We start from the raw sequence: 24,927 nt of genomic DNA, 5'->3' as shown, positions 1-24,927 counted from the left end.
TTCTTTGTGTGTGTGTGTGTGTGTGTGTGTGTGTGTGTGTGTGTGAAAAGTGTCATTGAAATCATGATAGAGATTGCATTGAATCTGTACATTGTTTTGGGTAGTATGGACATTTTAACAACAGTGAGTGTTCCAAGCTATAAACACAAGATACCTTTCCATTTATCTGTATCTTTTAAAAATTATTTCTATCAGTGTTTTGTAGTTTTCAGTGTACATGCCTTTTGCCTCCTTGGTTAAGTTTATCATTAAATATTTTATTCTATTTAAAAAAAATTAATGTTTATTTTGAGAAAGAGAGAGTCAGAGAGAGAGACAGACAGAAAGAGAATGAAAGCAGGGAGGGGCAGAGAGAGAGGGAGACACAGAATCTGAAGCAGGCTCTGGGCTCTGAGCTCCTGACACGAGGCTCAAACTCACAAACCATGAGATCATGAGCTGAAGTTGGTCGCTTAACCAACTAAGCCACCCAAGCGCCCCAGTATTTTATTCATTTTTATGATATTGTAAGTGGGATTGTTTTCTTTTCTTCTTTTTTTTTTCTCTTTTTTTTGGAACTTTGTTCAAACATTATGAATTGGTCCTTTGGTTTTCAAACTCACATGTCTCACTGTCAAATGAAGGCAGCAGTGTTTCAGGAATAGTCATAATCTCAGACTAGTCAATTACTAAACTCTTACAAATTATTTCCCAAAAGTTAAAGTTTTCCAATATTTGTTGTTGTTGTTGTTAAAAAGAGTCTCTTATCTCCCTCACATAGTCCATTTTGGCTTGTCTTGTGTCCTGTCTGAAGACACTGTCCAGGGGCTGCTAGTTATGGTCCATCAGTGCATCCTACAGGTCCTCGCTCTGGTCCATGAGCTCCTTGTTGGTTTCAGTCACATCCAGCTGTGGCATGGGATCCTCCAATGTGTCATTCCCAGCTTCTTCATATGTCTACATAGTGCTCTGAGTGTAACCAAATTGGGGACAGTTGTAGCTGTAGCTGCCTCTGTTCTGGTCATGCCCCAGTGGGTGTAGTAGTTCTGCTACTGCTGGTAATGGGGGTTGTAGATGTTAAGTATTAACTCTGATTCTACCTCACTGACTTCACTTGGCTCATGTGGGGATTGCCAGACTCCTCAGCCACACTGGTTTAGATGCCAGGCTGACTGATCCCTGGCACTCAGTCAGGGCTCACTTCTGTTTCAGTACATCTGCAACTGTGACAAAACCATAGCCTTTAGACATATCTCTTTGGTCCAAAACTGCCCTGACTCCCCAAAAGGAGGGGTAGTCTTTGACAAAGAATTCATACAATATGCCATCATCCACATCTGGGTCAGGTCCCTCACAAAGAAGAAATACTCAAGGCTGTTTTCTGGTTGTTTCCAATAAGTGGCATAGTTCAGTTAAAAATGTTCTGCCTTGGAAAAAAAAAAGCCACAGCTTTTTATTCTGTATAAAATGAAGGGAACCATTAAGGGCACTGCCAGCTCCATGATTCTATGAACCCAGATGTGCCAGCCCGGTACAGCTGTAAGCTAAGTAAAGGTGTAGGTCCTGGAAGGGGCTTCCCATTAATTTCATGCAAATGCTTCTTGGCTGTGGCCAAATCTGTGAATTTTTTATAAAAAAGGAGCCAGCTAGGATTCCAGTAAAGTGGTATCAGATAATTTTGATGCTCATCATTGTATCCCCCTAGATGGCAGGGATTGTGGAGATGAAATTCTCATTCATGTAGAGCTTCAACTCATCTATACACAGGCTGGCCTCTATGCTTACAGTCTGGCTGGGATTGTGTGAGCTAAAAAGGCCTGCATGGGCTCCATCCCTTGGTCTGGAGAAAGAAGAAATGGGCTTGTTTTCTTAATTTATTTTGTTGTATAATTCATTATTACCATATAAGCTTCACATCATTTCTGTATTGTGATTTTGTATCCTTTGACCCTACTCAATAGGTTTATTAGTTCAAATAATTTCTTTTGTGGACTCTTTGTGGCTTTCTGTATATTAATTCATGTCATCTGTGAACAGAGAGAATTTTATTCTTCCTTTCTGATTTGGATGACTTTTATTTATTGTCTTGGCCTAATCACTCTTGCTAGGATTTCCAGTGCTATGTGTTTTTTATTTAATTTAATTTAATTTTAATTTAATTTAATTTAATTTTACTTTATTTTATTATTTTATTTTATATTTTATTTTTATTTTTTGTTGTTTTCATTTTATTTTTCATCGGGATAAGAGTACTCTTCAATCCCCATGTCCCATCAACCCCGGTCTCCCAGCCTCCTCCCCTCTGGAAGCCATTAGTTTGTTCTCTGTAGTTCAGAGTCTGTTTCTTGGTTTGTCTCTCTTTTCTTTTCCTTTACTGTTTTTGTTCCTCAAAATCCACATATGAGTGAGATCACATGGCATCTGTCTTTCTCTGACTGACTTACTTCGATAAGCATTATACTTTCTACCTCTATCCATGTTGCTGCAAGTGGCAAGTTTTCATTCTTTTCAATGGCTGAGTAATATCCCAGGTTTCTATCATGAATGGATGTTGTTCTTTGTCAAAAGTGTTTGCTATATCTGCTGAAATGATCATGTGGTTTTGTCCTTTTTCTTTTTGATGTGATTATTACTATGGTTGTTATGAGAATATTAAACCACTCTTGCATCCCGGGAATAAATCTCAATTTATTGTGGTATATGATTTTTTAACTATATATTGTTGGATTCAGTTTGCTAATATTTTGTTGAGAACTTTTGCATTTATATACATGAGAGACACCAGCCAATGGAGCTCTCTCCCTCTCTCTCTCTCTCTCTTTTTTTTTTTTTTTTGGTGGTGCCTTTATCTGGTTTTGGTATCAGGGTAATAATAGTCTTATAGAATAAATTTGAATGCATTCCTTCCTCTTGTATTTTTTTTGAATCACTTAAAAAAATGAGCATTGATTCCTTTTTCATTATTTGGTAGAATTTGCCTGTGAAGCCGTCTGACTTTTGTTCACTGGGAGATTTTTTTATTACAGATTCAATTTCATTGCTAGTAACTGGTCTGTTCAAATTCTTCTATTACTTCCTGCTCTAGTGTTGGTAGGCTATATTTTTGTAGGAATTTATTCATTTCTTCTAGTTGTCCAATTTGTTGGCATTTAGTTCTACATAATATTCTCTTAAAATTGCTTGTATTTCTGTGGTATTGGTTGTTATTTCCTCTTTCATTAGTAATTTTGTTTATTTGGGTTATTTCTCTCTCTCTCTCTCTCGCTCTCTCTCTCTCTCTCTCTCTCTCTATTTAATGAGTCTTGATACAGCTTTATTAATTTTGTTGAATTTTTCAAAGACCAGATCCCAGTTTCATCAATTTGTTCTATTGTTTTTGTTTTTTGCTTGTTTGTTTGTTTTTTACTGTTTATATCATTTATTTCTGACCTAATCTTTATTACATCCTTCCTTTTTCTGTGTTTGGGACTTTTTTTTCTAACTCGTTTAGGTACAAGGTTAAGTTCCTTATTTGAGATTTTTCTTCCTTCTTCACATAGGCCTGTGTTTGTATAAACTTCCCTCTTAGAACCACTTTTGCTGCATCCCAAAGATTTTGGACCATTGTGTTTTCTTTTTCTCTTTTTAAATCATGAATTGGTTGATTGATTGATTTTTGTTTCAAGTTTTTATTTGAATTCTAGTTAGTTAATATATAGGGTAATGCTGACTTCAGGGGCAGAATTTAGCAATTCATCACTTATATGTAAGTACTTATCACAAGTGCCCTTCTTAATACCCATCACCCACTTAGCCTATCCCCCGCCCACCTCTCCTGTAGCAACTCTCAGTTTGTTCTCTATAAATTATGAGTATCTTATGGTGTGGGGTTCCTGGGTGGCTCAGTTGTTTAAGGGTCCAACTTTGGCTCAGGTCATGATCTTGTGGTTTGTGGGTTCAAGCCCCACATCGGGCTCTGTGCTGACAGTTCAGAGCCTAGAGCCTGCTTTGGATTCTGTGTCTCCTTCTCTTTCTGCCACTCCCCCCTGCTGCGCTCTCTCTCTCTCTCTCTGTCTCTCTCTGTCTCTCTCAAGAATAAATAAATGTTAAAAAAAATTTTAAAGTCTCTTATGGTTTCTCTCTCTCTCTCATCTCCTTTCCCCACATTCATTTGTTTTGTTTCTTACTTTCCACATACATATGAAATCATATGGCATTTGTCTTTCTCTGACTGACTGGTTTCACACAGCATGATACACTCTAGCTCCACTCACATCATTGCATATGACATGATTTCATTCTTTTTGAAGGCTGAGAAATATTGTCTGTATACACAACCTCTTCTTTATCCATTCATCAGTTGATGGAAATTTGGGATCCTTCCATAATTTGGCTGTGGTTGGTAGTGCAGCTATAAACATCAGGGCAGTGTGCCACCTCAAACCAATATTTGTGCATCTCTTGGATAAATACCTAGTAGTGCAATTGTTCAGTCATGGGATAGTTCCAATTTTAACTTTCAAGGAAACTCCACAGTGTTTTCCAAAGTGGCTGCAAGTTTTCTTCTTGTTTCTATACATTTTCTCTGATCCTTTCTTCTCTTGCTTTCTTCCATGGTTTGTTGGCTTTCTTTAGAGATACACTTGGATTAATTTCTGTTTATTCTTTGCTTATCTATTACTGGTTTTTGAATTGTGGTTAGGTTTGTACATAACATCTTCTGCATATAGCACTCTATGTACGTTGATGGTCACTTAAGTTTAGACCCAAGTTTTACTCCTCTCACTCCTAGAATTTATGTATATAGTGTCATATTTTTCCCACCAAAATTCCTTTTACTTTGTTTGTTTGTTTGTTTGTTTATGTATGTATGTATGTATGTATGTATTTATTTATATTTTATTTTATTTAAGTCCAAATTGGTTAACATGTAGTGCAATAATGGCTTCAGGAAAAGAATTTAGTGATTCATCAAACACCTAGTGCTCATCCTGACAAGTGTCCTCTTTAATGCCCATCACCCATTTAGCCCATCCCTCCACCAACACCCTCTGGCAACCCTCAGTTTATTCTCTGTATTTAAGAGTCTCTTATGGTTTGCCTCCCTCTCTGTTTTTATCTTATTTTATCTTTCCTTTCCTTCCCCTATGTTCTGTTTTGTTTCTTAAATTCCACACATGAATGAAATCATATGATATTTATCTTTCTCTGACTGACTTATTTCGCTTAGCATAATACACTCTAGTTCCATCCATGTTCTTGCAAATGGCAAGATTTCATTTTTTTGATCACTGAGTAATATTCCATTGTAATATATACCATAACTTCTTAACCCAAGAAGGTTATCTGCTTCTCCTTCTGTCATTCGATGGACATTTGGCTATTATTGATAGTGCTGCTATAAGCATTGGGGTGCATGTGCCCCTAAAATCAACATCTTTGTATCCTTTGGGTAAATACCTAGTAGTGCAATTGTTGGGTCATAGGGTAGCTATATTTTTAATTATTTAAGGAAAGTCCATACTGTTTTCTGGAGTGGCTGCACCAGTTTGGATTCCCACAAGCAATGCAAAAGTGTTCCACTTTCTCCATATCCTTGCCAACATTTGTTATTTCCTGAGTTATTCATTTTAACCACTTTGACAGGTGTGAGGTAATTTCTCATTATGGTTTTGATTTGTATTTCCCTGATGATGAGTGAAGCTGAACACCTTTTCATGTGCTTGTTAGCCATCTGGATGTCTTCTTTCAAAAAGTGTCTGTTCATGTTTTTTGTCCATTTCTTCCCTGGATTACTTATTTTTGGGGTGTTGAGTTTGATATTTTTTTTTATAGATTTTGGATATTAATCCTTTATCTGATATGTCATTTGCAAATATCTTCTCCCATTCCATTGCTTGCCTTTTATTTTGTTGATTATTTTCTTCACTGTGCAGAAACTTTTTATTTTGATAGGGTCCCAATAGTTCATTTTGCTTTTGTTTCCCTTGCCTTGGGAGACATTTCTAGTAAGTTATTGTGGCTGATGTCAAAGAGGTTGTTCCCTCTTTTATCCTCTAGAATTTTGATGGTTTCCTATATTACATTTAGGTCTTTTGTCCATTTTTTTTGTATGGTGTAAGAAAATGGTCCAGGTCCATTCTTCTACGTGTCGCTGTCCAGTTTTCCCAGAACCATTGGAAAGAATTTTCCTGCTTTGTTGAAGATTAGTTGGCCATACATATTTGGATATAGATCTTGGTTTCTTTCTCAAGATTAGGGAAATTTTCACCTATTATTTTTCACATATATTTCTGCCCTATTATGTTTCTCTTCTTCTTCTAAGATCCCTATAATGCAAATATTATTACCCTTGATGGAGTAAAATGATGGAATTTCATTTATTGTGTTCTTGATCTCTGATTGGTTCTTTTCATCTCTGTGCTAAGGGTCTCACTAATGTCCTCCATCCTTTTCTCTAGTCCAGTGAATATTTTTATGATCATTGCTTTAAATTCTTTATAAGTCATATTACTTTTACCTGTTTCACTCTGGTTTCTTGCTGCGGTTTGGACCTATTCTTTCATTTGGAAGATGTTTCTCTCTCTCCTCTTTTTGTCTAACTTCCTTTATCTGTTTCTGTATATTTCTCTGTGTTAGGAAAGTCAGCTAATTCTCTTGCCCTTAAAGGTAACAGCCTTATAAAGAGGTCTTGTAGTGCCCTGCAGTGCAGTGTCTCCTTTTCTCCAAGACCTGGGTTTCTGGGAGTGTCTCCTATGTGAGTGGTGTGTGCTGTGCTATTGAGTCTTGGCCTCTTTTTCCCTCAGGCCAGTTGTCTTCTGAGTTTCTTCACCTATTGTGGGTATCAAGGTATGCAGTGGTCTGCTTGCAAAAGGAGAGTTGCACCCACCACTTCCGGAACTGAGGTCCTGCAAAATACGTGGGTCAGGAAATGTGGTGTTGCAGGGTTTGTGCTGGTCTTCTGGGGAAGAGGCCCAAAGTACTGGGACTCACCCACATGTGACTTGGAAGGATGGATGTGCTGAAGTGTAGGTACGGGACCAGGCTTGATACAAGCAAGTTAGGTAAGGAGTGTGGGCTCCTTGCTGATTCCCACAGGTAGCTATTGTTTATGCTGGGGAATGGGGAGGGGAAATGGCACCTGCTATCTCCTTTGTTTCTGGAGGGGTTTCCCTATGATCCCTGTCTCTCCAGGCCATGCTTTGGGATGAGCAAATCACTCTCCTTGCCATCTGCTCCCAAAGTTTTTCAAACTGCTGGTTCTATGCTGTATCTACACTGGCTGTTTGTTGTGCTGTCTTTTTAAGAGCAGAGATTCCACTTCCTAACATCCACACAGCTCTCCCAGAGTCCCATCCACCAATTTTGAAATTTCCAGGCTTTAAGTCCTACTGGTTTTAAGAACTAATGAAATCTGGCCCTTCTCACTTTCCAAGGCATATCTTATGGAGATTGGGAGCGTCCTCCCACCTCATGGGCTCCCTGGTGTGAAAATCAGTTTTCTGCCCTTCTCCACACTACTGGTTCCCTCCCCACTGTAGATGTCCTCTGCCTGTTTTGCTTCCAGACAGTGTCTTCACCCTTCCTACCTTCTTTGATATGGCCTCTTCCTTGCCTTTAGTTGTGCAGTTTGTTCTACCAGTCTTTGAGTCATTTCCTGGGTTATTCATGCTGACAGAGGTGTTATCTAGTTGTCTCCCTGGGATGAGTTGAACTTGCAGAAATTTTTCCCTTCTTTTTTTTTTTTTTTTGGAAGCAGTGAGAAGAACTGGTGCTAATAATGCCTCTTTAAATGTTTGGTAGAATTCATTAGTGAAGCCATCTGTCCTTGGGCTTTTATTCATTGGGGGATTCTGGATTACTGATTCAATCTCCTTACCAGTTCCAGAAACTTACTGGTTCTTTTTTATATTTTCCATCTCTTTGTTGAAATTTTCATTTGATTTATTCATTGTTTACACAGGCCTGTTGAGCATCTTTATGATGGTTATTTTGAATTATTTTTCAGATAACAAATATACATCTGTTTCTTTAAGATTGATTTTAGGTAATTTATGTTTTACTTTTGATAGGGCCATTTCCCTTTTTTTTTCTTCACATTCCTTGTAACTTTTTGTTGGTATCTATGTATTTGAAAAAATAGCCACTGGCTTGGTACAAGGAAATACCTTTACCATTCAGTTTAACTAGAGATTCTGGGGACCCCTCAAACTGTAGATGTGTCTTCTCTGGACTTGTGCATGTAGATTCTTGATTAGAAGGATTGGCTGATCTCTCCTTCCCTTCCCTTCCCTTCCCTTCCCTTCCCTTCCCTTCCCTTCCTTGTCTTTTCTTGTCTTTCTTTCTTCTCTCTCTCTCTCTCTCTCCTCTCCTTTCTCTTCTTTTCCTTCCCTCCCTCCTTTCCTTTCTAGACCTTATGATCTCTTGCTCCCTCTAATGTTTGTCGACTGTACTCCAAAGCAGCGGCACACAGCACACTACCCAACTCTCAATAGCTCCAGGTATCTGGATTACTCTGAGTCCCATCAATGCCAAAGTCAGATTAGCCAAAAACTAGTCCCTTAAGCAGTCCCCTGAAAAGCTGGAACATTTGACATATGCTCCATCCTTCGCTTTCCTGCTGGGAGGAGAGGCCCTCAGGCTTTATCAGCTTGTCTGCTCTATTGCAGGTCTGCTGGAGCAGCAAAATGCTGCCCAGATCTTTTTTTTTGTCCCCCTTTTTTACTTTTCAATGACCTCCAGGCATTTAGAGCATGCTAAATAGATCCCATCCACACTCTGAAACAGGTGAAACAGAAACCGGTCCCTCAGGTAGTCCCTAGAAACATCAGGTTATTGTATGGTCTAGTATTCTCTTTCCCACCTCAGGGTTAGATTGGGAGGTAGAAGTTTCTTCCTGGTCACATGGTACTGTGCTCTAGGGAGGGGCTATGGTGAGCAGGGAGGGGCCACGGACTTTCCTACCAGCTCAGTGAAGCTGGTTTTACACTTATCTGGGGTATATAGGAGTCCTTTAATTAGAGTCTGATTTTTTTTTTCACAAAAAGTGGTCTATGTATTGTCTCCATGGAAGGAAGGAGAGTCTTAGGTTTGTTATTTGCCATCTTGCTAATGTCCCAGATTAATATTTAAAAAAATATTATCATGTGTTCATATCTTTCTTGATAGACTATATAAATCATTTTCTAATTCTTAATTATAAAGTTTAGTAAATTTTATAAATTTTAAGTATGTGATATGACATTTAAATTTAACATTAGTTTATATTATTAGTCATCTGGCATTAAACTTTCTTGATAGCCTCCATAGCATATAATTATTCAGCTATAATCCTCACACTGCCCCTGAAAAACAATAAACCAAACGCAGTCTAAGCAGATTCTGCTGAATGTTTTCCTAAACATACTTATTTTAATCTCCACAGACTTGCACTTTGTTCCTTCTTGTATAAATCTCCTCCCATTTATTATATATTCCATTTATTATGTTGCAAATAATACATAATTTGCAATATAAATTTATAATAAATAATATAAATTATTTTTATAATAATGTTAGTAATATTATTACCTCATCATATTATTTTTCTCCCATTTGATCTCAATTCTATGTTTAGGATATTTTTATCAATGTGAAAAACCATAGTAGACTCCTTAGCTAATTATTTTTAGGATACAATATACCTAACAGTGGTTTTCAAGTTGTTTTCCTCACTAATTCTGAATAACTTTTGAAAATCTATATTCCTGTCTCACACAATTTCATTATGATAGTGGAAAATAAAAACATAAAATAAAATTAGCATAAATTTAAATTTTACTTTATTTTAAATAAAATATACTATTGATGTTTTTAAAATGTGGTAGCTGAATATCTGAAGTTGTTTGGTGGTATTATGTTAAATTATTAGTAATAACAAAAATGTATGTGGAATAGTGACCATAGAGTCAGCTACATAAACTTTTTTTTAGAATCCTCAATATAATGTGAAAAACACAAGTATTTGTTAAATTATCTTCTAAATTCAAAGTCTTTTAGTCTAAGTTATAATTGATTACCTGAAAGGCATTTTAAGCAACAGGATACAGTATTCATATGGGTCTCTAACTACACAGACATCTGTTAGGTAATAAATCCAGGCATAAACAGATCATCAAATTGATTCAGAAGTTACATAGAGGACAATCTTATGTCCCAGAATTCTAAATATCCAGAAAGTGCAAAGAGTACCCAGAAACTATATTTTATAAATAAAATTACTGAGTAATTGTAATATAAAAACAGCAGAGTTTGATATAATGCAATTTAAATGCAGTATATTAGGGCATAATTTAGTTGGATATATGTTTGGAAGATAAGATATGTATAATAAGTGAATGTGAAGTTATAGATTTTTAAATGAAAAAGATATAAGGTATTGGTTACTTTGCCTATGAAAGCATATGAAGCCTGCACTGTTACCTAAAATAATTAAGAATATCATTTAGTAACGATTATAATACAGAATGTAAAGGGAATTATCCCTGTTTTAGAATAACAAATGTCAAAATATGTAATATGCTTTCAAAATTAGCGAAAATATTATTGTGATATAAAATATATAAGCCAAGGTAAAGTACAAATATATGTGGAGTAATGACCATATAGTAGGTGCTCAATCATTTAAACGCTAACACTTTAGATCATAGTAACTAAACAGCCAGTCTGGACAAGTTGGCATAGAGTTATCTATTCCTCCCATCATTCACCCTCCCACAACCAAGTATCTCAGTAAACCATTGAACTAATGCAAGGGGAAGCCATAAAAGTATTCTGAAAAATAGGAGAAAGACACGCTAGTTAGGAACCCCAGGACTGGAGGAACGACATTCAGGCAGGGCCTCCTATAACTCGTCTACCAAAAGCTGAAGGCTTAGCATCTTGAGTCCCAACCTTGCAAAAGAAGCTGGCCTAGTTAAGCTAATTCCTCTATCAGGCTTAACTGGGTGTTCTCACATGCCCAAGTGTACCACCAAGACACATCAACCAAAAGCCAAGCTGACAAAAGCTGCCACAAGCACATCACCTTGCTGCTTAGATCAATTCAAATGCAGAACGTATGTAGGTTTAACATAAAAGGATGAAAATGATATATCATGAGAAAACATTAATTGCAAAGGAAAAACATACGTTATTATAATAATATCAGATAAAGTAGACTTCAGAACAAAGAAAATCACTATAAGCATAAAGGGACATTACATAATAATAAAAAGATCAATCCATCAGGAACACATAATAATCTGAAGTGAGTAAGCAGCAAACAACAGAGCCTCAAAATATATGAAGCAAAACTAATAGAGTTGGAAGAAGCAATACACATATCCACAATTATAATGGAGGCGTACATATCCTACTCTCACCAATCATAGATTTATGACAGAGGAAATCAGCAAAAATATAGAAGATCTGAGCAACATTATCAACCAACATGATTTAATTGACATATATAGAACACTCTACCTAAAAAGCAGAATACATTAGAAAAAAAGTTAAAATACTCCATATCCTTAGAAATAATATAAACCACAACAAATTCAACAAATTGTAAAGAAATAGAATAATATAAAGTACATTTTTACCCATAATGGAATCAAACTAGAAATCAATAAAAGACATCAGTAAAAGCTTTAATATTTGGCAATTAAACACTTCTAAATAATCTATCAACGATTAAGTGTGAAAGGAAATAAAATATTCACAGAATTAAAAAATGAAAATGTAACGTCAAAAATATATGTGATGTAATTTAATGTTGAAAAGAATATTTACAGCATCAAATTCTTTTTTTTTTCCAACATTTATTTATTTTTGGGACAGAGAGAGACAGAGCATGAACGGGGGAGGGGCAGAGAGAGAGGGAGACATAGAATCGGAAACAGGCTCCAGGCTCTGAGCCATCAGCCCAGAGCCCCACGCGGGGCTCGAACTCACGGACCGCGAGATCGTGACCTGGCTGAAGTCGGACGCTTAACCGACTGCGCCACCAAGGCGCCCGTACAGCATCAAATTCTTACATTAAAATAGATTACATTAAAAACTACATTGAAAAGATTTACATTAAAAAGATTTACATTAAAAATTCAATATTTAACTTCCAGCTTCAACAAACAATAAAAGAAAGAACAAAAATGCAAATCAAGTAGAAGGGATGAAACAAAAAAGATAAGATTTTAAAACCAATGGAATCATAAACATAAAAATAATAAGGGGAAATCAAGAAAACAAAATACTGGTTTAAAAAAAGTCAATCTCAGAAGGTAACAGTTTCTTTCTATAACAATTTAAAATGATAAATGATATCATAATGATAAAATTATAGCAGTGGAGACCAGATTGGTTGTTCACAGGGATTAAAGAAGAGAAGAGGGAGGGAGGTAGACATGATTATGAAAGGTGGCACATGGGATCCAGTGATGGAGCTGTTGGGTATGTTTACTACAGTGACAGTTTCATGAATGTACACATGTGATAAAATTGTATAGAATTAAATACACACACATACAAACAATTGAGTCGATGTAAAACCTACGATTTGTGAATAAGATTGGTAGAAAATATCAGTATTAATTTCCAGAACATCTTATGCAAGATGTTACTATTGGAAGAAACTGAGTGAAGGTTAAATGACGTGTACTACCTGTTTACAGTTTCATGTGAATTTGCAATTTTTTTTAAATTCTTTTTTAATGTTTATTTATTTTTGAAAGACAGAGAGAGACAAAGTGTGAGCAGGGGAGGGGCAGAGATAGAGGGAAACACAGAATCTGAAGCAGGCTCCAGACTCTGAGCCATCAACACAAAGCCGATGAGGGTCTCTAACTCACCAACCTCTAGATCATGACCTGAGCTGAAGTCAGACGCTTAACTCACTGAGCCATCCAGGATTCCCTACAATTATTTTAAAACAAAAAGTTTTGCGATGCCCCATAAGCATTTAAAATACATGTGAAAATGAATAAAACAACAAAATAACACAATATTTTCATCAAAACGAGCAAAAAACAAAGGCTCACAGTTTTCAGATTTAAAAAATCCTATGATCAGGGGTACCTGGGTGGCTCAGTCAGTTGAACATCTGACTTCAGCTCAGGTCATGATCTGAGCTCAGGTCATGATCTCACGGTTTGTGGGTTCGAGCCCTGTGTTGGGCTCTGTGCTGACAGCTCTGAGCCTGAAACCTGCTTCGGATTCTGTGTCTCCCTCTCTCTCTGCCCCTCCCCCATTCGTGCTCTGTCAAGGCTTCTCTCTCCTTACTTTGAACATTTTCTTTGGGCTTTCTATCAACTATAATTATAATTCTGTGATTACTGAAAAAAAGGTACATCTTCATGCCAGGCTTCTCCTTTCCATTCCAGGTTACCATATCCACTTTTCTAGTTATGTCCTCTGTTATATTTTTCAGGTGATAAGTAAAAGAATAACTTTCTTGTATCCATTAACAAAATAGATTAACAAAATAGATTAAAATTCAGGTAAATGGAAATCTAAATGTCGTATTTTTTGCTGACCCAACTGGGTTTTAAGAAATAAATTGGATATATAGGCAAATAAGTAATCTTGAGTTTTGCAATGAATGAATCTCTCTAGCAAATATATCTGAAATCTGGATCATATATTATACTGTAAATTGAGAAAAGTCATACAAGAGAAATAAAAATGATGGTTCCTTTTAGCATTTCTTAGCTGTCTCTTTGTTGTTGCTATTGTTATTATTGTTTTGTTTTGTTTACCATTTGGACATAGTTCTTCGGCGTAAGTCATCCAATCATATGACTAACCATCACCAGGTCCTTTTTGATGTCCTGAGCATCCTTTATTCCTGGAGACAGAGTATTTTTGGTACAGGAATTTTTATTACCTTCATGCTTTTTGGAGTTTATAAAATTAACATATCCACAGCCAAGTGCGACTAGATGTAGAGAGATGCCTCTAGAGAACTTAATCTTTCTAGATCCTTGTTGGCTTTGCAATTACTGAAAGTGGTGTGAAAAGTTTTCCATTTGTACCTAAGCATGTCAACAAGAATTGAAATTAACCTCACACATAGGGCTCTATGGTTCACATGGAAATCAATTCACTTTGCACTACAAAATCTATCTTGGGCTTCAGACCCTGCTGAAAACAAAGTAAACTATCAAACATTGTTCTGTTTACCAATTCTTATTCAGAACTGATTCTTGGTGTAGCCTTTCTTGAAATGTTAGGCCAAAATGCATATAATCAGCTTAATATTGAGGTATAGCAGCTTTCATCCTATTGTCTCATTGTTTTTTGAGTTTACTAAAGCCCTCTCCTGGCAAAAACCATTCTGTCTTTATATTTGGGGAGGAAAGAAGGAAGGACTGCCTACCAGAAGTCTAAGTAAAGACCAAGAGTCAAGATAACACATATCTCATTATAATAATTAGTGCCTAAACCAAAGGAAGATCACATAAGAAATACCAAACATTATATGTTTTTTGCTGGCAATGTGTCAGTTACGTTCTTGTATTTCCTTTCTTCCTCTTTTGTTTTTACTTATTTGCATGGTAAGACACACATTTAAAATTTTTTTTCAACGTTTTATTTATTTTGGGGACAGAGAGAGACAGAGCATGAACGGGGGAGGGGCAGAGAGAGAGAGGGAGACACAGAATCGGAAACAGGCTCCAGGCTCTGAGCCATCAGCCCAGAGCCCGATGCGGGGCTCGAACTCACGGACCTCGAGATCGTGACCTGGCTGAAGTCGGAGGCTTAACCGACTGCGCCACCCAGGCGCCCCAAGACACACATTTTAAAGTGCATAAAGTCAGGGCGCCTGGGTGGCTGAGTTGGTTAAGGCCGACTTTGGCTCAGGTCATGATCTCACGGCTAGTGGGTTTGAGCCCCGCATCAGGCTCTGTGCTGACAGCTCAGAGCCAGGAGCCTGTTTCAGATTCTGTGTCTCCCTCTCTCTCTGCTCCTCCCCCACTCGCGCCCTGTCTCCCTCTGTCTCAAAAATAAATCAACGTTAAAAAAAAATGAAAGTGCATAAAGTGAACTGAGTGATAGAGTCAAAGAATGTTACCCCAGTGTAAAAGGTATTATCTATTAAATTTTTAGACAAATGCAAGTTTAACTAGTATCCTGTCCCAGTCAATATCTGCCATCTTCATTGTTACTACTACTCTGTCACTTTTGATTTGGTTTGCCTTTTCTAACATTTCGTATAAATGCAGTCATAATGTACGTAATCTTGTGAAGTTAGCTTCTTTTCTTGAAATTTGGTCTATAAGATTTTTTCCATGCATTATATTTATCAGTAATTTCCTTTCATTTTTCTACGTATATTTTATTTAACAAATAAAATGCTTATTCATTGACTTGTATAATTGTGTTGTGATGGTTTTGAGAAATTACAAATGAAATTTGTATTTACATTCTTATGCATATCTTTTCTGTGGCCACATATACTCATTTCTCTTGGGGTACTTGCAAGCAAAATTGTTGGGTCATAGGCTAGGCCTATATTTTACTTTCAAAGATAGTGAGTTTTCCAAAGTGTCTGTCAATTTAACTTCCTTTAGCATTGGCTGACAGTTGTAGTTGCATTCCATCTTACAGCACTTTATATTGAGAGAAAAAATTTTTGAGTTTCCTCTTTGGATGTGTGTGAAGTGGTATCTCCTTGTTTTAATTTCCATTTCCCCAAGGCATGATGGAGTTAAGCACCTTTTCTTATGCTTGTTAACCATAGGTATATCATCTGCTATAAAGTGCCTTGTCTGGTTTTTGACCAGCTGTAAAAATTAGATTCTCTTTTTCTTCTTTTTGTGGGAATTATTTTTATATGCTGGATATGACAATATATCCTTTGTCAGTTATACATTGTGAATATCTTTTTTTATTATATTTATTTATTTATTTATTTATTTATTTATTTATTTATTTTAATATATGAAATTCATTGTCAATTTGGTTTCCATACAACACCCACGCTCATCCCAAAAGATGCCCTCTTCAATGCCCATCACCTCCCCTCCCCTCCCTCCCACCCCCATCAACCCTCAGTTTGGTCTGTTTTTAAGAGTCTCTTATGCTTTGGGTCTCTCCCACTCTAACCTCTTTTTTTTTTTCTTCCCCTCCCCCATGGGTTCCTGTTAAGTTTCTCAGGATCCACATAAGAGTGAACACATATGGTATCTGTCTTTCTCTGTATGGCTTATTTCACTTAGCATCACACTCTCCAGTTCCATCCACGTTGCTACAAAGGGCCTTATTTCATTCTTTCTCATTGCCAGGCAGTACTCCATTGTGTATATAAACCACAATTTCTTTGTCCATTCATCAGTTGATGGACTTTAGGCTTTTTCCACAATTTGGCTATTGTTGAGAGTGCTGCTATGAACATTGGGGTACAAGTGCCCCTATGCATCAGTGCTCCTGTATCCCTTGGGTAAATTCCTAGCAGTGCTACTGCTGGGTCATAGGGTAGGTCTATTTTTAATAGGTTTTTTGAGGAAACTCCACACTGTTTTCCAAAGTGGCTGTACCAGTTTGCATTCCCACCAACAGTGCAAGAGGGTTCCCGTTTCTCCACATCCTCGCCAGCATCTATAGTCTCCTGATATGTTCATTTTGGCCACTCTGACTGGCGTGAGGTGATTTCTGAGTGTGGTTTTGATTTGTATTTCCCTGATGAGGAGCGACGTTGAGCATCTTTTCATGTGCCTGTTGGCCATCCGGATGTCTTCTTTAGAGAAGTGTCTATTCATGTTTTCTGCCCATTTCTTCACTGGGTTATTTGTTTTTTAGGTGTGGAGTTTGGTGAGCTCTTTATAGATTTTGGATACTAGCCCTTTGTCCCATATGTCATTTGCAAATATCTTTTCCCATTCCGTTGGTTGCCTTTTAGTTTTGATTGTTTCCTTTGCTGTGCAGAAGCTTTTTATCTTCATGAGGTCCCAGTAGTTCATTTTTGCTTTTAATTCCCTTAACTTTGGGGATGTGTCAAGTAAGAAATTGCTACAACTGAGGTCAGAGAGGTCTTTTCCTGCTTTCTCCTCTAGGGTTTTGATGGTTTCCTGTCTCACATCCAGGTTCTTTATCTGTTTTGAGTTTATTTTTGTGAATGGTGTGAGAAAGTAGTCTAGTTTCACTCTTCTGCATGTTGCTGTCCAGTTCCCCCAGCACCATTTGTTAAAGAGACTGTCTTTTTTTCCATTGGATGTTCTTTCCTGCTTTGTCAAAGATGAGTTGGCCATACTTTTGTGGGTCTAGTTCTGGGGTTTCTATTCTATTCCATTGGTCTATGTGTCTGTTTTTGTGCCAATACCATGCTGTCTTGATGATGACAGCTTTGTAGTAGAGGCTAAAGTCTGGGATTGTGATGCCTCCTGCTTTGGTCTTCTTCTTCAAAATTACTTTGGCTATTCGGGGCCTTTTGTGGTTCCATATGAATTTTAGGATTGCTTGTTCTAGTTTCGATAAGAATGCTGGTGCAATTTTGATTGGGATTGCATTGAATGTGTAGATAGCTTTGGGTAGTATTGACATTTTGACAATATGTATTCTTCCAATCCATAAGCAGGGAATGTTTTTCCATTTCTTTATATCTTCTTCAATTTCCTTCATAAGCTTTCTCTAGTTTTCAGCATATAGATCTTGTACATCTTTGGTTAGATTTATTCCTAGGTATTTTATGCTTCTTGGTGCAATTGTGAATGGGATCAATTTCTTTATTTGTCTTTCTGTTGTTTAATTATTAGTGTATAAGAATACAACTGATTTCTGTACATTGATTTTGTATCCTGCACCTTTTCTGAATTCATGTGTCAGTTCTAGCAGACTTTGGGTGGAGTCTATCAGATTTTCCATGTATAATATCATGTCATCTGCAAAAAGTGAATGCCAGACTTCATCTTTGCCAATTTTGATGCCTTTGATTTCCTTTTGTTGTCTGATTGCTGATGCTAGGACTTCCAACACTATGTTAAACAACAGTGGTGAGAATGAGCATACCTGTCGTGTTCCTGATCTCAGGGGAAAAGCTCTCAGTTTTTCCCCATTGAGGATGATGTTAGCTGTGGGCTTTTCATAAATGGCTTTTATGATCTTTAAGTATGTTCTTTCTATCCTGACTTTCTTGAGGGTTTTTATTAAGAAAGGTTGTTGAATTTTGTCAAATGCCTTTTATGCATCAATAGACAGGATAATATGGTTCTTATCTTTTCTTTTATTAATATGATCTATCACATTGATTGATTTGTGAATGTTGAACCAGCCCTGCAGCCCAGGAATGAATCCCACTTGATCATGGTGAATAATTCTTTTTATATGCTGTGGAATTCGATTTGCTAGTATCTTATTGAGAATTTTTGCATCCATATTCATCAGGGATATTGGCCTGTAGTTCTCTTTTTTTACTGGGTCTCTGTCTGGTTTAGGAATCAAAGTAATACTGGCTTCATAGAATGAGTCTGGAAGTTTTCCTTCCCTTTCTATTTTTTTGGAATAGCTTGAGAAGGATAGGTATTATCTCTGCTTTAAACGTCTGGTAGAATTCCCCAGGGAAGCCATCTGGTCCTGGACTCTTATTTGTTGGGAGATTTTTGATAACTGATTCAACTTCTTCGCTGGTTATGGGTCTGTTCAAGCTTTCTATTTCCTCTTGTTTGAGTTTTGGAAGTGTGAATTTAGGAATTTGTCCATTTCTTCCAGGTTGTCCCGTTTGTTGGCACATAATTTTTCATAGTATTCCCTGATAATGGTTGTATCTCTGAGTGATTGGTTGTAATAATTCCATTTTCATTCATGATTTTATCTACTTGGATCATCTCCCTTTTCTTTTTGAGAAGCCTGGCTAGAGGTTTATCAATTTTGTTTATTTTTTCAAAAAACCAACTCTTGGTTTCGTTGATCTGCTTTACAGTTTTTTTAGATTGTATATTGTTGATTTCTGCTCTGATCTTTATTATTTCTCTCTTCTGCTGGGTTTGGGGTGACTTTGCTGCTCTGTTTCTAGTTCCTTTAGGTGTGCTGTTAGATTTTGTATTTGGGATTTTTCTTGTTTCTGGAGATAGGCCTGGATTGCAATGTATTTTCCTCTCAGGACAGCCTTCACTGAATCCCACCCAAAGCATTTGGATTGTTGTATTTTCATTTTCGTTTGTTTCCATATATTTTTAATTTCTTCTCTAATTTCCTGGTTGACCCATTCATTCTTTAGTAGGGTGTTCTTTAACCTCCATGCTTTTGGAGGTTTTCCAGACTTTTTCCTGTGGTTGATTTCAAGCTTCATAGCATTGTGGTCTGAAAGTATGCATGCTATCATCTCAATTCTTGTATATTTATTAAGGGCTGTTTTGTGATCCCGTATGTGATCTATCTTGGAGAATGTTCCATGTGCACTCGAGAAGAAAGTATATTCTGTTGCTCTGGGATGCAGAGTTCTAAATATATCTGTCAAGTCCATCTGATCCAATGTACCATTCAGGGAACTTGTTTCTTTATTGACCATGTGTCTAGATGATCTATCCATTGTTGCAAGTGGGGTATTAAAGTCACCTGCAATTACCACATTCTTATCAATAAGGTTGCTTATGTTTCTGAGTAATTGTTTTATAAGTTTGGGTGCTCCCGTATTCGGCACATAGACATTTATAAATGTTAGTTTTTCTTGATGGATAGACCCTGTAATTATTATATAATGTCCTTCTTTATCTCTTGTGACAGCCTTTAATTTAAAGTGTAGTTTGTCTGATAGAAGTATGGCTACTCCAGCTTTCTTTTGACTTCCAGTAGCATGATAAATAGTTCTCCATCCCCTCACTTTCAATCTGAAGGTGTCCTCAGGTCTAAAATGAGTCTCTTGTAGACAGCAAATAGACGGGTCTTGCTTTTTTTTTTTTTTCATTCTGATACCCTATGTCTTTTGGTTGGTGCATTTAGTCCATTTACGTTCAGTGTTATTATAGAAAGCTAGGGTTTAGAGTCGTGATGTCTGTAGGTTTCATGCTTGTAGCGATGTCTCTGGTACTTTGTCTCACAGGATCCCCCTTAGGATCTCTTGCAGGGCTGGTTTAGGTGTGATGAATTCCTTCAGTTTTTGTTTGTTTGGGAGGACCTTCTATTCTAAATGACAGATTTGCTGGATAGGGGATTCTCGGCTGCATATTTTACCTGTTCATCACATTGAAGATTTCCTGCCATTCTTTTTGGCCTGCTAAGTTTCAGTAGAGAGATCCATCACGAGTCTTATCGGTCTCCCTTTATATGTTAAAGCACATTTATCCCTAGCTGCTTTCAGAATTTTCTCTTTATCCTTGTATTTTGCCAGTTTCACTATGATATGTCATGGAGAAGATCGATTCAAGTTATGTCTGAAGGGAGTTTTCTGTGCCTCTTGGATTTCAATGCCTTTTTCCTTCCCCAGATCAGGGAAGTTCTCAGCTATGATTTCAAGTACACCTTCAGCACCTTTCCCTCTCTCTTCCTCCTCTGGAATACCAATTATGCGTTGATTATTTCTCTTTAGTGCATCACTTAATTCTCTAATTTTCCCCTCATACTCCTGGGTTTTTTTTATCTTTTTCTCAGCTTCTTCTTTTTCCATTATTTTTTCTTCTAGTTCACCTATTCTCCCCTCTGCCTCTTCAATCCAAGCTGTTTGTCTCCATTTTATTTTGCAGATCATTAATAGCATTTTTTAGCTCCTCCCAGCTGTTCCTTAGTCCCTTGATCTCTGTAGCAATAGATTCTGTGCTGTCCTTTATACCGTTTTCAAGCCCAGCGATTAATTTTATGACTAATATTCTAAGTTCACTTTTTGTTATATGTTTAAATCGTTTTTGATCAGTTTGTTAGCTGTCCTTATTTCCTGGATATTTTTTTGTGGGGAATTCTTCCATTTTGTCATTTTGGATAGTCCCTGGAGGGGTGTGGAACTGCAGGGCACTTGCCCTGTGCTGTCTTGAATAACTTGGGTTGGTGGGCGGGGCCGCAGTCAGACCTGATGTCTGCCCCCAGCCCACCACTGGGGCCACAGTCAGACTGGTGCGTGCCTTCTCTTCCCCTCTCCTAGGGGCGGGATTCAGTGTGGGGTGGCATGGCCCATCTGGGCTACTTGCACACTGCCAGGCTTGTGGTGCTGGGGATCTGGCCTATTAGCTGTGGTGGATTGGCAAGGTACACAGGGGCGGGAGGGGTAGGCTCAGCTTGCTTTTCCTTCGGAGATCTGCTTCGGGAGGGGCCCTGGGGCACTGGGAGGAAGCAGACCTGCTGGAGGGATGGATCTGCAGAAGCACAGCGTTGGGTGTTCGAGTGGTAGAAGCAAGTTCCCTGACAGGAACTGGTTCCCTGTGGGATTTTGGCTGGGGGATGGGCAAGGGAGATGGTGTTGGCGAGCGCCTTTGTTACCTGCCAAGCTGCTCTCCATTGTCCGGGGCTCAACAATTCTCCCTCCAGTTGTCCTCCAGCCCTCCCGTTCTCCGAACAGATCTGTTAACTTATAACTTTCCAGCTGTTAAGTCCCGCTTGCTGTCCGAACACACTCTGTCCGGTGTCTCCATTTTTGCAAGCCAGACTCGGGGGCTCTGCTTGGCTGGCAGACTGCCCCTCTGCCCTGGTTCCCTCCTGCCAGTCTGTGTAGTGAGCACCACCTCTCTGCCCTTCCTACCCTCTTTGTGGGCCTCTCGTCTACACTTTGCCCCGGAGAATCCGTTCTGCTAGTCTTCTGGCGATTTTCTGGGTTATTTAGGCAGGTGTGGGTGGAATCTAAGTGATCCGCAGGACAGGCTGAGCCCAGCGTCCTCCTACGCCGCCACCCTCCCAGAACTCCATGAGTATCTTTTTAGATTTCTGTGATTTGGCATTTCACTCTCTTACTGCTATCCTTTGATGTATAGAAACTTTTAATTAAAAAAAAACTTTTAATTAAAAAATTAATTAAAATTTTTAACTAAAAAATTCAAATAATTATTTTATGATGAATACTTTAATGGTCTATTTCTGAAAGGTTTTTTTTGAAACTTTTTTTTACCCGAAGTTATAAATATATCCTCCTTCTCTTTTTCTAGATGTTTGTTTATATTTAAATTTTATTTCTATAATCCATCTAGAACCCACTCCTATCTAGGAGATGTGAAGTATAGGTCAAATTATTTTATTTTTCCATTTAGGTATGTAATTGTTCAATTAACATTTATTCAGCAGTCATTTTTGAGTGATCTGCACTGGTATCTTTGTCAAATATTAATTGACCACATATATGTTTATCTTTATACTCTCTATTCTGCTTCATTACTTTATTTTTGCATTTCTTTTTGCCAACAAAACAATGTCTATATTCTTATAAAAAGTCTTGATTTCTTATAGTGTAAGCCCTCCAAGCTTATCATTCAAGATAGCATTGGCATTCTAGATCTTTCACTTTCTATATAAATTTTCAAGCGTTTGTCAATTTACACAAACACATACAATTTTATTGGGATTACACCTAATATATAAAAAATTTTAAGAAAACTGATTTCTTAAAAATATTAAGTCTTCCAAAGAATAAATATGGTATTGGTCTCCATTCTTTAAGCTCTCTTCCCATTTTCCTCAGGAATATTTTGTAGTTTTCAATTTAGTGATTTTCCACATTCTTCATTAGGTTTATTCCTAGGTATTTACATTTTGTGGTATTGCAAATGGAATTGTATTTCAATGTAAAATCCCAAATGTTGGATGCATATATATAAAAAAAGAATTGATAATTGCTTATTGACTATCCAGCAACCCAACCCCTTCAGAAATTCACTTATTAATTTTAATGACGTTTGGAAACTGTTTTGATATATCTATGTATGTTATAACATCAGCTAGTAATGACAGTTTTGATCATACTTTCATATTTTTATAACTGTAGTTCTTTCTTCTTGCCAAATAGGAGTATAATAATGAATATATTAGTTTTGTCCTTCATTTTATGGGAAAATATTCAATTTCTCTCCTTTAAGAAGACGCGTCTTGAAAGTATTTTGAAAATAATGTTTCAAGGTGAGGAAGTTTCTTTCTGTTTTTAATTTGCTTAGAGATTGCTGAATTTTATCAAATAATTTTTTCTACATCTATTTTAATAATTAATATAAAGAAAGAAATATAATTTTTCTTCAAAATTTGACTAGTAAAGCTAACTAAATTTTGGGGTTTTTTTAATATTAAACCACCATTGTATTTGTTGAGGTTAGATAGCAGACATATGAGCATTCTTACCACATTTCTTGCAACTATTCTGCATGTTTGAAATATTTCAAAATAAAAAGTTAGGGGGAAGTTGAATAGGAAGTACATGGGAAAGTAGAGCTACTCCTTCTTCATTAGTGTACAATACACATTTATACATTAAGTACATTTAAATAGCTATATAGGAAGAACCATGTATTATTACATCACAGAGGGACTAGCCCTTCACAGCATATTGAGAAAGCAGACCAGAATTTGCCTTTTCTGCAGGCAGATATAGGCAAAAGAGAATATGCAATGTTTGGAAACATCCATATGTTTTATTTTTTCTCCCACACATAAATCAGTTAAATCACACCTCCTCTCCTAAAGAGAAGTGAATGAAGAGATGAATGGACTCCTGAAGTGATGTGTTTTTGAAATTCTTTCATATGAAAATTTGATGAAATGTAATATATGTTCTCTCAAAATAAGGTTATCTTACATGTTTCAACAGCATCTTAATACATCTTAAATACATAATCTCTCTAAACTTGGTCTTCAACTCTACTGGTGAGATTATAAGTAAAGCAATCATCCTTGAAACATTTCTCTAATTTGAACCCCTATCTAATTCATCACTAAAAGTTGGTGCTAAGTTTACCTGCCAAATAATGTTTCACTAAGTTACTTTGTAATAGCTCATGTAAGATTTTATGAGTATAGCTATATAAAAAACACAAAATCAATTTTAACAACATAGAGATGCCCAAATTTAGAATACTGAAGTCTTTCCCATTATGAGTGCTTCAGGGATAGTATTAAATTCCCTTTCATAGTAGACTTGAATCCAAAGAAACAAAATGGCAACATTCTTAAGTGCAACTCGTATGTCTGGACCATTTCCAATTATCAGCAAGGAGTGGTCATTTTTCATGATAAGTAGTTTTCATTCCTTTACTTTTCTTCACTTACACCATTTATAATTACACCTCTAAACAACCTACCATCAGTCTCCCAGACTATGAAAATAGCCTCCTAACTAGTCTACACTAGTCTGCTCTGATTCTCTCTGGAGCTCATTCTTTTTACTGTGTCTGAAAGCCTCTTGAAATGCAAGTCATAGTATTTCACTATCCCAGCTTAAAGTCATCAAGGCATCTCATTGCTCTTAATACAAAGAATACATTAAAGTAAACTAAAGCTTTTAACTCTTAACATATTCTGTTACTAGTCTTATTTTCAGCTTACCCAGCACTGTTCAATGCTAATTCTATATCTCTGTTCAGTCCTTCATCCTTACAGGCTCATTGCTGAGAGATAGGAGAGGGGGGCAACATATGAATGGAAGGAGGAGATTGAGGAAGAAAAGGAAAGGCAAGGGATAGGAGGAAAAGAAGAAACAAACGTAATCATGGGTAGTGACTGCAATACTTGAGGTATGAAGAAAGGTCTATGTAAGTTCAAATGCTAAAAAAAAAGAAAAAAAGGCAAACACATATTTTAAATACTTAAAGAAAGGCTAATGCCTCTAATATGAAACTCATTGGATATCTGCTCAAAGCCACCTGATCTAAAATCAAATTTATGTGAGAAATCTGATAGATGAGCAAAAAATATGTCAGTGATACAATGAGTGGTAGATATCTTTCTAGCAGCGGCTCCAAGCAATTCTTGCTGGCATTATAACTTACCCAGTAGATTTTCTAATAAACTGAGCATTAGTATCTTGCCTCAGTTCTTAAAGGTATGTCCATTTACATT

The 24,927-nt window shown here is 36.9% G+C and overlaps 1 pseudogene; it reads right to left on the bottom strand.

Annotated features, from left to right (window-relative positions):
• Nucleotides 1–729: 729 nt before the first annotated feature.
• Nucleotides 730–4,237, bottom strand: LOC125163623 (tRNA selenocysteine 1-associated protein 1-like; annotated as a pseudogene).
• Nucleotides 4,238–24,927: the final 20,690 nt, after the last annotated feature.

Source organism: Prionailurus viverrinus, chromosome A1 (genome assembly GCF_022837055.1).
Source record: "Prionailurus viverrinus isolate Anna chromosome A1, UM_Priviv_1.0, whole genome shotgun sequence".
NCBI lineage: Eukaryota > Metazoa > Chordata > Mammalia > Carnivora > Felidae > Prionailurus > Prionailurus viverrinus.
This window is presented reverse-complemented; position numbering and strand designations above follow the sequence as displayed.